At 32.7% G+C, this 10,908-nt stretch overlaps 1 pseudogene; it reads right to left on the reverse strand.

Moving 5' to 3' along the window:
* Positions 1-540: 540 nt before the first annotated feature.
* LOC133831106 (ent-kaurenoic acid oxidase 1-like) lies at positions 541-5,622 on the reverse strand (annotated as a pseudogene).
* Positions 5,623-10,908: the final 5,286 nt, after the last annotated feature.

A 10,908-nucleotide genomic window follows, 5' to 3' on the forward strand; every position in this document is an offset into this window, starting at 1 on the left:
TCAATTCATAAAAAAAAATATTAACACAATTGTGTTGTACAGTCAGACATTACCTTGAGCACCTCATATACATTTGGCTATGCCTACTCTGTTTTAAAATATGAAATGAGCATTTGTACATACTCACTACATGGATTCAGTAGCTTATAATAGATAGAAAATCTACAATTATATCCAAATATATATATGTATGAATGCGGTAGCTTATAACATAAAGTAACATGTCCCAGATGACCCCAACCAGCTTTCCAGCGTATGATGTCAACGCGATAGATTTTTTAAAAAAGAAAGAAAATCAGACTGGCCTGTAAAGAACAAGTCTTTAAAATATTGACCTCTGATGTGCAGAACTATATTAAACTTGGAAAATTAAATAAGACTACTATAGATTATAAAGGATAAATAAAAATGAATTTATTATCTTCAATATGTAACATTTTTTTAAGCATGTTAAATAATCTAACTGCATTATGTTTTCTATACTATGACGAAGAAAGATGAGAAAGAACAAGGGAGGAAATAGAGAACCAACTCAAATTCCATAGTAAAACTAAAGGTGTACCTTCAATGTTATTTTCCAGCGAGTATGCTTCGCCTTGTATTTCCAATATTCATGGTTTACAAGAACATACTGTAGAGAAAAGAAAATTAATGCAAGAACAGTATCATTCTCAAATCCTGTTTCCATCAGTTGCATTGTGAAATCCAGCACTGCAACATTTTAAATGGCATATCTCAACATGTATTACGTTGGAGTCTATACAATATACAGCACCATTGAGTTGATCACATGAAATTATTAATTGCATGCTCTTAACATACCTACTGTAGTTAAGAAATAGTTATTCTCGTTCTTCTCACAGTTAATTAATAGCATTGTTGCCAATTTTCCATAAAGCAACCATGATCCGCTAAAAAAATAAGGCCATACACTTAGACCACAATCTCCATTTTACAGTATAGAATTCACATACGACAAGACAAAGAAAACACAATGAAAATAAGATGCATCATCACCCACTCACAAGGGGCAAAAAATGTCAGAATTTGGGCCCAGATGGAAAAATCTATGAAAATAGAAAAGAAACAATACACAATCGGGAAGGAAATGCAGAACCATTGGAGAAATTAAAATAAAGCAATAGGGCCCTTGCAGGGTAGTGCACTAAACAAATAACATTAAATAACTTTAAAGTTGAACTACTTCAAGTAAATTTAACAAAATAAGTACAAATTTCAGATGGCATAAAGTGAAGAATAAAATAAATATCAATAAACAAAGAAGGACAGTTGAAAAAGAAAGAAAGAAAAAAAGCATAACGATAGAGGTCATTACACAATTATACAATTTTTAATTGTACTTTTCAAGTCAGCATACAAATTGATGGCACACGCATCCAGTTCAGAGAAGAATATAAAATCTTCTCATAAGAAACGTGCTGGTGGAAAGAGCCATATATAAGTTTATACCCAAAAGTATAAAAAAAATGCAATATGGATTAGCTTACCATTTCAATCTCTTTGCCAAGATGTTAACACCCATGGCCATTATAGCAGCACTATTAGGATTAGGAGATAATTTCCTGACCAAAGTGCAAATGATCTCAACAACCCTGGGCAAAAGATAAGAGAAAAGAGCATTAACGTGGCAAGAAACAAACATAACACAGTACACAGGAAAAGAACAGTATTTACCACACTCGACTCTCCAATTGCCCACTCATAGCAGTTTCTTGAGCATGAAATGAGCTGCCAATGCCCATTAAAGCAAAACGCACAGCCTAGCAGGTATTGCTGGAGAAGCTTTTAGTCCAAATCCTTTCCACCTTTTCTATACTGCATATTGAATTTTACAAGACATGTTACTATTTATAGTTGAATGAGAAAGTATAAACATTGATAACAAACAAAAAATGAGTAGAAATAATATTTATAAGGTAAGCTAGAAAATGTACCTATTATTCCATCTTCGAACCAAATATAGACCCTATTGCCAAACATAATGTGTTTAAGTTGTTCCAATTCCAATCCTCACCACGTAACTATTTGCTTAGCTTCTTTAGCATCTGCATTATACAAGGATAAACAACATAAGATAGAATTTATAATGAAAATAACATATAACACATCTCTTGTAAGACTAAAATTAGAGTATGGATGTTCATCTCTTGTAATTTTCCAAACTAAAAAGCATACTTTCTGTCTTAATTATAGAATGAATCATGGACAATAATCAGCAGCTAGTTTGGTGAGTTAGGACTGTGATAATAAAGATTGTATGGTCACTATCAAACTCTCTCACATTAAAAGGCTTAAAAGATGATTCCAACATTGACAAAAGTGAGATCTACACATGTATTTGCTTAAATGCATATATATAGTTCAATTGATTAAATTAATCAATGAAACAATGACAGGCAACCTTTCCATCCATCACTTTCTTTGAATGAACATCCTCTTGTCCATTTCAACATTGGAATAATCTATTGTGGTAGCATCAAAGGAAACCAACCATGATCGAGCAAGGATAAATTTAAGTGTACCATTTAACTAAGTATCTTGAATTGATATATAGTCATACAAAATATAAAATGCAATGTTCACTGATGATTATCAGCTATATCCACATATACTAATATATATTGAATTCTTTTTGTTTTTTTCTTTGCTCCAACAAAAAAATTGGATAAATTCTTGAAATTATTTATTGAAGCAAAACTCACTATTATAATGGTTAAGATATATATAAATATATATGTATATAAAGCATATAAAACAAAGTTAGCTAGCATAAGATGCAACAGTGATATAAGAGCCAAAATATAGTAAATATTTAACACTTAACTCAAAACAAACCTTTCATTTAAAATATTGGCGTAATTAAATCAACATTACAATTCAAAAACATAGTCATTAAAGCTTTTTTATCAATAAAGAAATCAATAAATACTTATGTGTATTATTTTGGACCTCTTTTTGTTAACACTGTCTTATGAGAAAGACACGCATAGACACAACATACACACACACACACTAAAATCAAGCTTGTAGTACCATACACTAGAGAGATTCATAGAAAATAATTAACCTCTATTCCAATTGGTTCTACAAAATAACTAGATTATTACACAAGTCTACAGTACTGCCCTTGAAGCAATATACCAAATTCCCTACAACTTGCAAGAGCAAGAACAATGATTGTTTCAATTCTTCACTTTTGGTATTGTATGTATGACATATATTCAATGATTCATAAGAAAAATATCGTATTTAAGCATATATAAAGACACTCATATATACCAAATGACATATATGAATACAAAACCAACAAATAAAAGCTACATAACACAAAAACATCTACTCGTAGTTATACATTTGATTAGGGTGTGGTTCTTTTGTTCATCTTATACTTACCTTCTGTAACTAGATCGATACCTTGTTCATCATAACCAAATTGAAAAGTTTCATACCTGATATAAACACAAAGTCATATAAATTGAAGTAAGCTCAAATAAAATATTACCAATAAATCCAAGCTTAACAAAATAAGTGAAAAAATAAAAAAGGAATAAATTTTTCCCCAAAAAGTTAGTGCTCCAAATGATGATAGCATCACTGATAATACCAAGAAGCTATTGTAAAAAACTTCCACGATAATCAAACATAGAAACAAATACACGTATATAAAAAAAAAGAGAAAAGTTCAAAACATTTAAAACCAATAGACACGAAATGTAAGATAAATCCACAATTAAACCCCAAATTATTTCAAAGTAGTAGACAACAATTGCAATAAAAATCCACACAACCCAAATGATATAATTAAATAATGTTATATTCATTATAGGATGAACAGAGCATATAATATAGTGATACCAATAGGCAAAGACTTTCAAACTAGGACTAAAATTCATTAATAGAATAACATTTTAATGATTTACCAAGAGAAAACAACTAAAGATAAAATAATGAAATATCAATCAATATATATATAAATCACGAAGACCATAGAAACTTAAGCCTTAATAATTTGTAGAAAAAAGAAACGAAAATAAAAACATGTGATTGAGGGAAGAGTTCTCTTACAGCTCAAATATGATTTGGATATATTTCAGGATCAGAATGAACACTTCTAAACCAGACCAAGACTTTCCAGCCTTTGGGGATAGTGTAGCCACTTATGTTCACATCACGCTTGGCCTCGCGGAAAACAGTGAGTGAGAATGTTATCATGCGAAGAGTTTCATCGATAACATCAGAAAAAAATTGCATTTCTTGAATTTCTTTAAGAGTCAATCCTTTCTATGTCGATGGCCTTTTCTTTATAATCTCTTCTTGCTCTTCCTTGGCCTTTTGCAGAATTTCAGGGTGTTGTTCAAGGAAAATAGCAACCCACATTATAGTATTACCAGAAGACTCATGGCCTGCATTCAAGTACATTAACAAAACATCGATGATCTCCTCATCACTCAATTTTCTTCCATTTTCATCTTCAACATCTAGCAAAGCATCCATCATATCTTTCTTCTTTGATGTGGCTATGCTGACCTTCTTTTGAGCTCTTCTCTCATCCACAATTGATTGAAACACAGCTACAAGTTTTCTCCGGGACTTGAGTGCTTTATGGTAAGCAAATCTAGGAATGTTAATGGCCATGGCTCTAACTCCATAATTAAGAATAGTGTATTCCCTCTCCAAAGCCTCCATCACAGGCTCACTCTTTGAGCTTAGAAAAATGTACATAATAATCTAAAAAGTGAGCTTTCTAAGCTCAGTCAAGAATTCAATCTGTCCCATGTTAGAACATTTCTCCAAGGAAGCCACCACATTATCTTGAATGTATTCAATGTACATTGACAATGCCTCATGACCATTCACTGGTGCAGCTGTCAACTTCCTCAACCGCTTGTGTTCTTCAAAAGAAATTCCAATGAAAGATTTCTTTCTAATGAGTTCCACAGTTGAACAAGGCCAACCAGGCTTGAATGCATCATCATCTGTCAGCACTCTCTTACAAGTTTCGGGCATTGTGACATTGACACTTGGATTACCAAACATGAAGGCCTTATAGATTCCTGTATGGCCAAACCTGGAAACAAAGGTAGAAATGAAAGAGCCAGGATCAGAGGACTTGAAGGCTCTGAGAAAGGTCCACATGTTGCCAAGGAAAGGCCAGCCCAAGTCACCAGGAGGCAAAGAGTATTGCTTATCACCCAACTTGGTTTCATAGAGCAACCAATTGACATTCTTGAGAAGCCATTTCAACACCAGAAGAGAGACCAAAGAGCATAAAAGGAACACAGCACAGTTGTTCACTGACAAAACCAACTCCATTGCTACTGCTACTGCTGTCCTACTCAACTCCACCACCCCCACTTTCTGAGTCAGTTTCACAAATAAGAAAAACTATAGATACTCGGCTGTTTGTGTATATCCCTCTCAGCAGTCTATTTCCATGTCCCTATAATCTTTATATGGCGAGAGAGAGAGGCCTATATGTATAATATATAAATAGATATATAGCCGGCCTTACATGTATATCAGTTCGATCGTTTATGAGATTGGCTCTGTTCCTCCTAAAGAGTCTAAAATGAGTGCATCAGCAATAGCATCATCAACTTCTCTCTCAAAAACACAGAAGACACACAAATTTTTCTATATGTAAACTTCCATTTATTGAGTCTTATAAAAGTCCTTCTTGAAGACTTTTCCAAGATCTAATTTACCCTTTTCTTCAATAATCCTAACTGAGACACCAATCAAGATTCCAAAACCCAATTTCAAGTAGCTAAAGAAATAGTACAGACCTCAAATTTTCAGAAATGGAAACATCGCCCTCCTCAATGACCCCGGGACTTAAACTCAACCCTCCATCTTCACCATTTATGCGAGCTCTACCCGCAACTGGACAACTGGAGACCGTTCCCATCTCCATCTCTGTCCCCACCTCCGCAATCTGGTTGGGAGAGAATGAGCCCTGAACGCCGCCGCTACCACCATTCCCAGCGAAAAATAAAAGATCGTGCCTCCTAGGGATGGTAGAGATGCTTACAGGGAAGTTGCTTGGCCTCAATGCCAAGCTCGAACTGGTCCTTGCAAACGGCGCAGAGCATAAAAGGGTCATCGTTCAGAAGGGCCTGGTCGATTCTAATGGTGGGTATTGCGTCAATGGAAGATTTCGAAGCAGGGAGAGGCGTAGATGGGTCAGAGGAGGACTGACTGGAAACGGAGAGAATGAGAGATAGAGAAAGACGAGAGAGAGAGAGGAGATTTGAAGCCAAAACATTAGGATTGACTTTGGGGACACTGTAGTCGAAGAAGAAAATGGGGGAGTTATATTCGGGCTAGGAAAAAATGAATTTGTTGAAGAAAAAAAAAACACAACTTTTATTATAGGTGGGCTCCCAAATAAATTACCGCCATTTTTTCCTTTTACCACATATATATATATAAAAGTATAGCATAACACATTTTCATCAGTATTATATTTTTATGTTATAAAAATGGGTATTTGGTGTAGTGCTCGGCGCGTCCGCCCTTGGAGTTACGTCTTCCTATCCTTAGTAACTCAGGTTACGTCTTCATATCCTTAGCAACCCCTTTGTTGTGTCGCATTCAACACGCTAACAACCATTACATATATCTGGGTTATGTCTTCATATCCTTAGTAACCTCTTTATTTGATGTGTCACGGTCGTCACGCTAACATCCATTCATATCATACAACATTCATACAAGCCAACATATCATCACATTATAGCATTTCATAATTCATAACATTTTTATTCATACAAACAATCTTACCATTCATAACATAAACAATCATAAATCCTATCTAACTTCCTCACCTCAGGTCCAAGCTAAGTAAAAAAACAACTTCTCAACGAGCCTATACCATAATCAAAATGAGCTTCCTTAGCTTCACATAATCACTATTTTGCCCACTCATATAACTCATGTGTGCATGGGCCATGCACACATGGTGAGAATTTCTCAGACCAAATTTGCATAGTTACACATAATGTCATAAAAGAATAATGCACATTCTACTTATATTGCATGCATGATTTTTCTATAAAAACTACATTGTTGCATAATAGGCATAATTTTGGACGTAAAAGTGAATTTGCATGTAACATGCATACGTGGGAATGTTGCGTAATTGTGGCGTTTAAAACAATAATTCTATGCGTCATACTTCTATCGTTTTAAAAATAATCTTGTAACATGCTTTGTTTACTATTAATTATCTTCTTCACCTCTGGTCAGGTCCAAGCTAAGTAAAACGACAACTTCTCAACAAGCCTATACCATAATCAAAATGACATTCCTTAGTTTCACATAATCACTATTTTGCCCACTCATATAACTTATGTGTGCATGGGCCATGCACACATGGTGAGAATTTCTCAGACCAAATTTGCATAGTTACACATAATGTCATAAAAGAATAATGCACATTCTACTTATATTGCATGGCTGATTTTTCTATAAAAACTACATGGTTGCATAATAGACATAATTTTGGACGTAAAAGTGAATTTGCATGTAACATGCATACGTGGGAATGTTGCGTAATTATGGCGTTTAAAACAATAATTCTATGTGTCATACTTCTATCGTTTTAAAAATAATCTTGTAACATGCTTTGTTTACTATTAATTATCTTCTTAAAATTACTAGGTTGATTAAATCTCTAAAGACAATATTTTTATTTAATAAAAATAATTTTATTTAGCCATTTAAAAATATATGTGATAAATCCATTTATTATTTTCAAATTACAAAGAAATAACAAAAGCTTGAAATTTATTTAAAATACCTATGATTACCATGTTTCCTTAGAAAATATCAATTTAAATTTTTAATTAATAGAATTACATAATTGATGTGAGAAAAATATAAATTTTAAGTGTGGGAAAAAATATATTTTGCTTGAATTATTTTAAGACTTAATTTTATATAACATAAATTCATATGTGACAATCAAATAATTATTTTAAACTTATTAAGCTAAACTTTCAGCCACCATTTAATTTATTTAAAAATCACAAATGAATTAAATTCAATATTTTTCTTAATCAAAATAAAGAAAAATCATAACTATTAAAATAAACACTCATATTATATTAAAAATACCACATTTAATATTACCATAGTTTAGGGTATTAATTTATTTCAAATATTAATCAAATTCCTCTTATTAAAACACACTTCACATTTTTTTTACAAAAATTTCAGCAATCATATTTATCATTAAAATCACTATTTTCATTTTTTTAAAACTCATATTTTCATCTAAATGTAAAAAAAAATATGTGGGCAATTATTTGTGCGAAAAACATCATTTTAAGTGTAAATTAAAACACCATTTTATTCCCACAAATACAACATATCATTAGAGATATTTCTTATGTATGCACATCATTATTTCATCAATCTTTTCACCAATTAATCACAAAATCAGCAAGCATAATTCATTATGAATTTTATCTTTTATCTCATGCCTCTCAAAAATTCATACAAAATCATACATGTCTAATTAGTACAAATAAATTACAAATCATAACTTGCTCTTATTATACAAATAATTCAAAGAAAAATAACTAACACATGTAATCCAACACAACAATAATAACAACATGCATTAATAACATAAACACCAATATTCATATATCCCTAATATCATATTAAACCTAACATGTTTCTATCATTTTTCATGCATACCATACTTTATTGATACATAATATCATATACATCCTACCATGTTTCTAAAATCACAATTATTTTAGAACATACAAGCAAAACAATCATGATTGAACTTCACCCCTAGGCCGAAACACCCAAGATTCACCACAAAATATGACAAAATTCTCATCTATCTTCACATGAAACCTAGCATGCGTCTATCATCATCCTTGCATATTCTTACATAAATCAATGGTTTTAAAGTGATCATGGCAACATAAACATAAAATACAACCTTCATATAAATCTCATCAAACACATAATCTCCCAAACATTCCCATGAGTCTTTTTAACAATCCATATACTTTTCATGAGAAATAAAACCAAACATAACCTCCTCATCACCAACCTATATTGACCAAACCATCAAACACCACAAAATTAACACCAAGGATAGACTCATCAAACAAATATAGGTTAAGAAAAACAATTACCTCTCTTGATTGTTGAATCAAGATTGCTCTAGCAAGAAAAACTTTGTCACCTATAGAGGATTTTCGAACACCATACAACCAAAGAAAGAAACCACAAAATATTCTTAGATTAGAGAAGAGAGAAGACTCTTATTCAAATATTTAAAACACCAATATATTAGAACACACCCAGGGTTTTCGAAACCCTCTTCTTCTTCTCCTTATCCTTCTTTCTTCCTCCTTCTCTCTAGAAAATGGCAGCCCCTTCCCCTTTCTCTCTCTAGCTTGCCACTCTCTCTCTCTCTTCCTCTCTCCAACACGCAGCAGCCAAGAGCATAATGCTCTCCATTTTTCCTCTCTTCCCCTTTTATTCTAAAATGGCCCAAAAATAGCCTACACACCAAATGGTAAGTTTCCTATTTTCTATTATCTCCCTTTAATTTTTTATTTATTTGATTTTATTAAAATTGATAGATAATAGGAACATGATCACACCTTACCCAAAATAACTATTATCCTCAAATTTAATTTATTTTCTTAAACAAAAATATGGAAAAAAAATCCAATATCATTCCCACTATGCTACACGTCCACCATCACTTCCCTTTCTTTTCATTTTATTTTATTTTTTAATAATAATAATCAATAAAATCTATTATAAGGAAACTATAAAAATGTGTAGAAAATTCTACACATGTGCATCATGCTACCATGCACTTGCACACACTAAATCACTAGGTTGCATCACTACCTACCATGTACCTTAGTGCATTCAACCAAATCTCACATAGTCACATTTTTAAAAAAATAAAATAATTACATATCATTTAACAATTAATTTAACAAAAATTCTACCAACAATTCTAACAATTAAACAAGATAACACACAATTAAATAAAGCAAACAAACAATTAAATAAAATAAACAAACATTTAAATAAAATAATTCACCACACTTAACACTTAAATAAAATAAAACACAAAATTTTAATAACTAATTTTTTTTTTGGTGCACTACAATATACCCTCCTTAAAAGGAATTTCGTCTTGAAATTCTTTCTTACCAAATAATTCAGGGTATCTTTCTTTCATGTCTTCCTCCAGCTCCCATGTTGCTTCTCGTTCCGTACTATTCTTCCATAGGACCTTAACTAGTGGAATCCTTTTGGATCTTAATTCCTTGATTCCCTTTTCAATAATTTGCTAAGGTTGTTCATCATAACTCAGGTCCTGCCTCATCTGTAACGGCTCGTATCTCAAAACATGAGAGGGGTCTGACACATACTTACGCAACATCGAGATGTGAAAGACGGTATGTGTTTCAGCTAATACTGGGGGTAGTGCCAAACGGTACACAACCTGCCCTACTCTGTCCAAAATCTCAAATGGACCTATATATCTAGGGCTTAACTTCCCTTTCTTACCAAAACGCATAAAACCTTTCATCGGCAAGACTTTCAAGAAAACAAACTCGCCCACTGAAAACTCCATGTCCCTTCTCTGCGCGGTAAGCATCCTTTGGCGAATCTTTTCAATCGCTTCACTGGCTTCCCTAATTTCTTCAGGGCCTAAAATCTGTTTCTCCCCAACTTCATCCCAGTGCAAAGGAGATCTAAACTTACGCCCATATAGCTTCTCATAGGGAGCCATCCCTATAGTAGCTTGGTAACTGTTATTATATGAGAACTCCATTAGGGGTTAATATCGGTTCCAAGACTCTGAAAAGTCCAAAGCACAACACCTCAACA

The sequence above is a fragment of the Humulus lupulus genome, chromosome 4 (genome assembly GCF_963169125.1).
Source record: "Humulus lupulus chromosome 4, drHumLupu1.1, whole genome shotgun sequence".
NCBI lineage: Eukaryota > Viridiplantae > Streptophyta > Magnoliopsida > Rosales > Cannabaceae > Humulus > Humulus lupulus.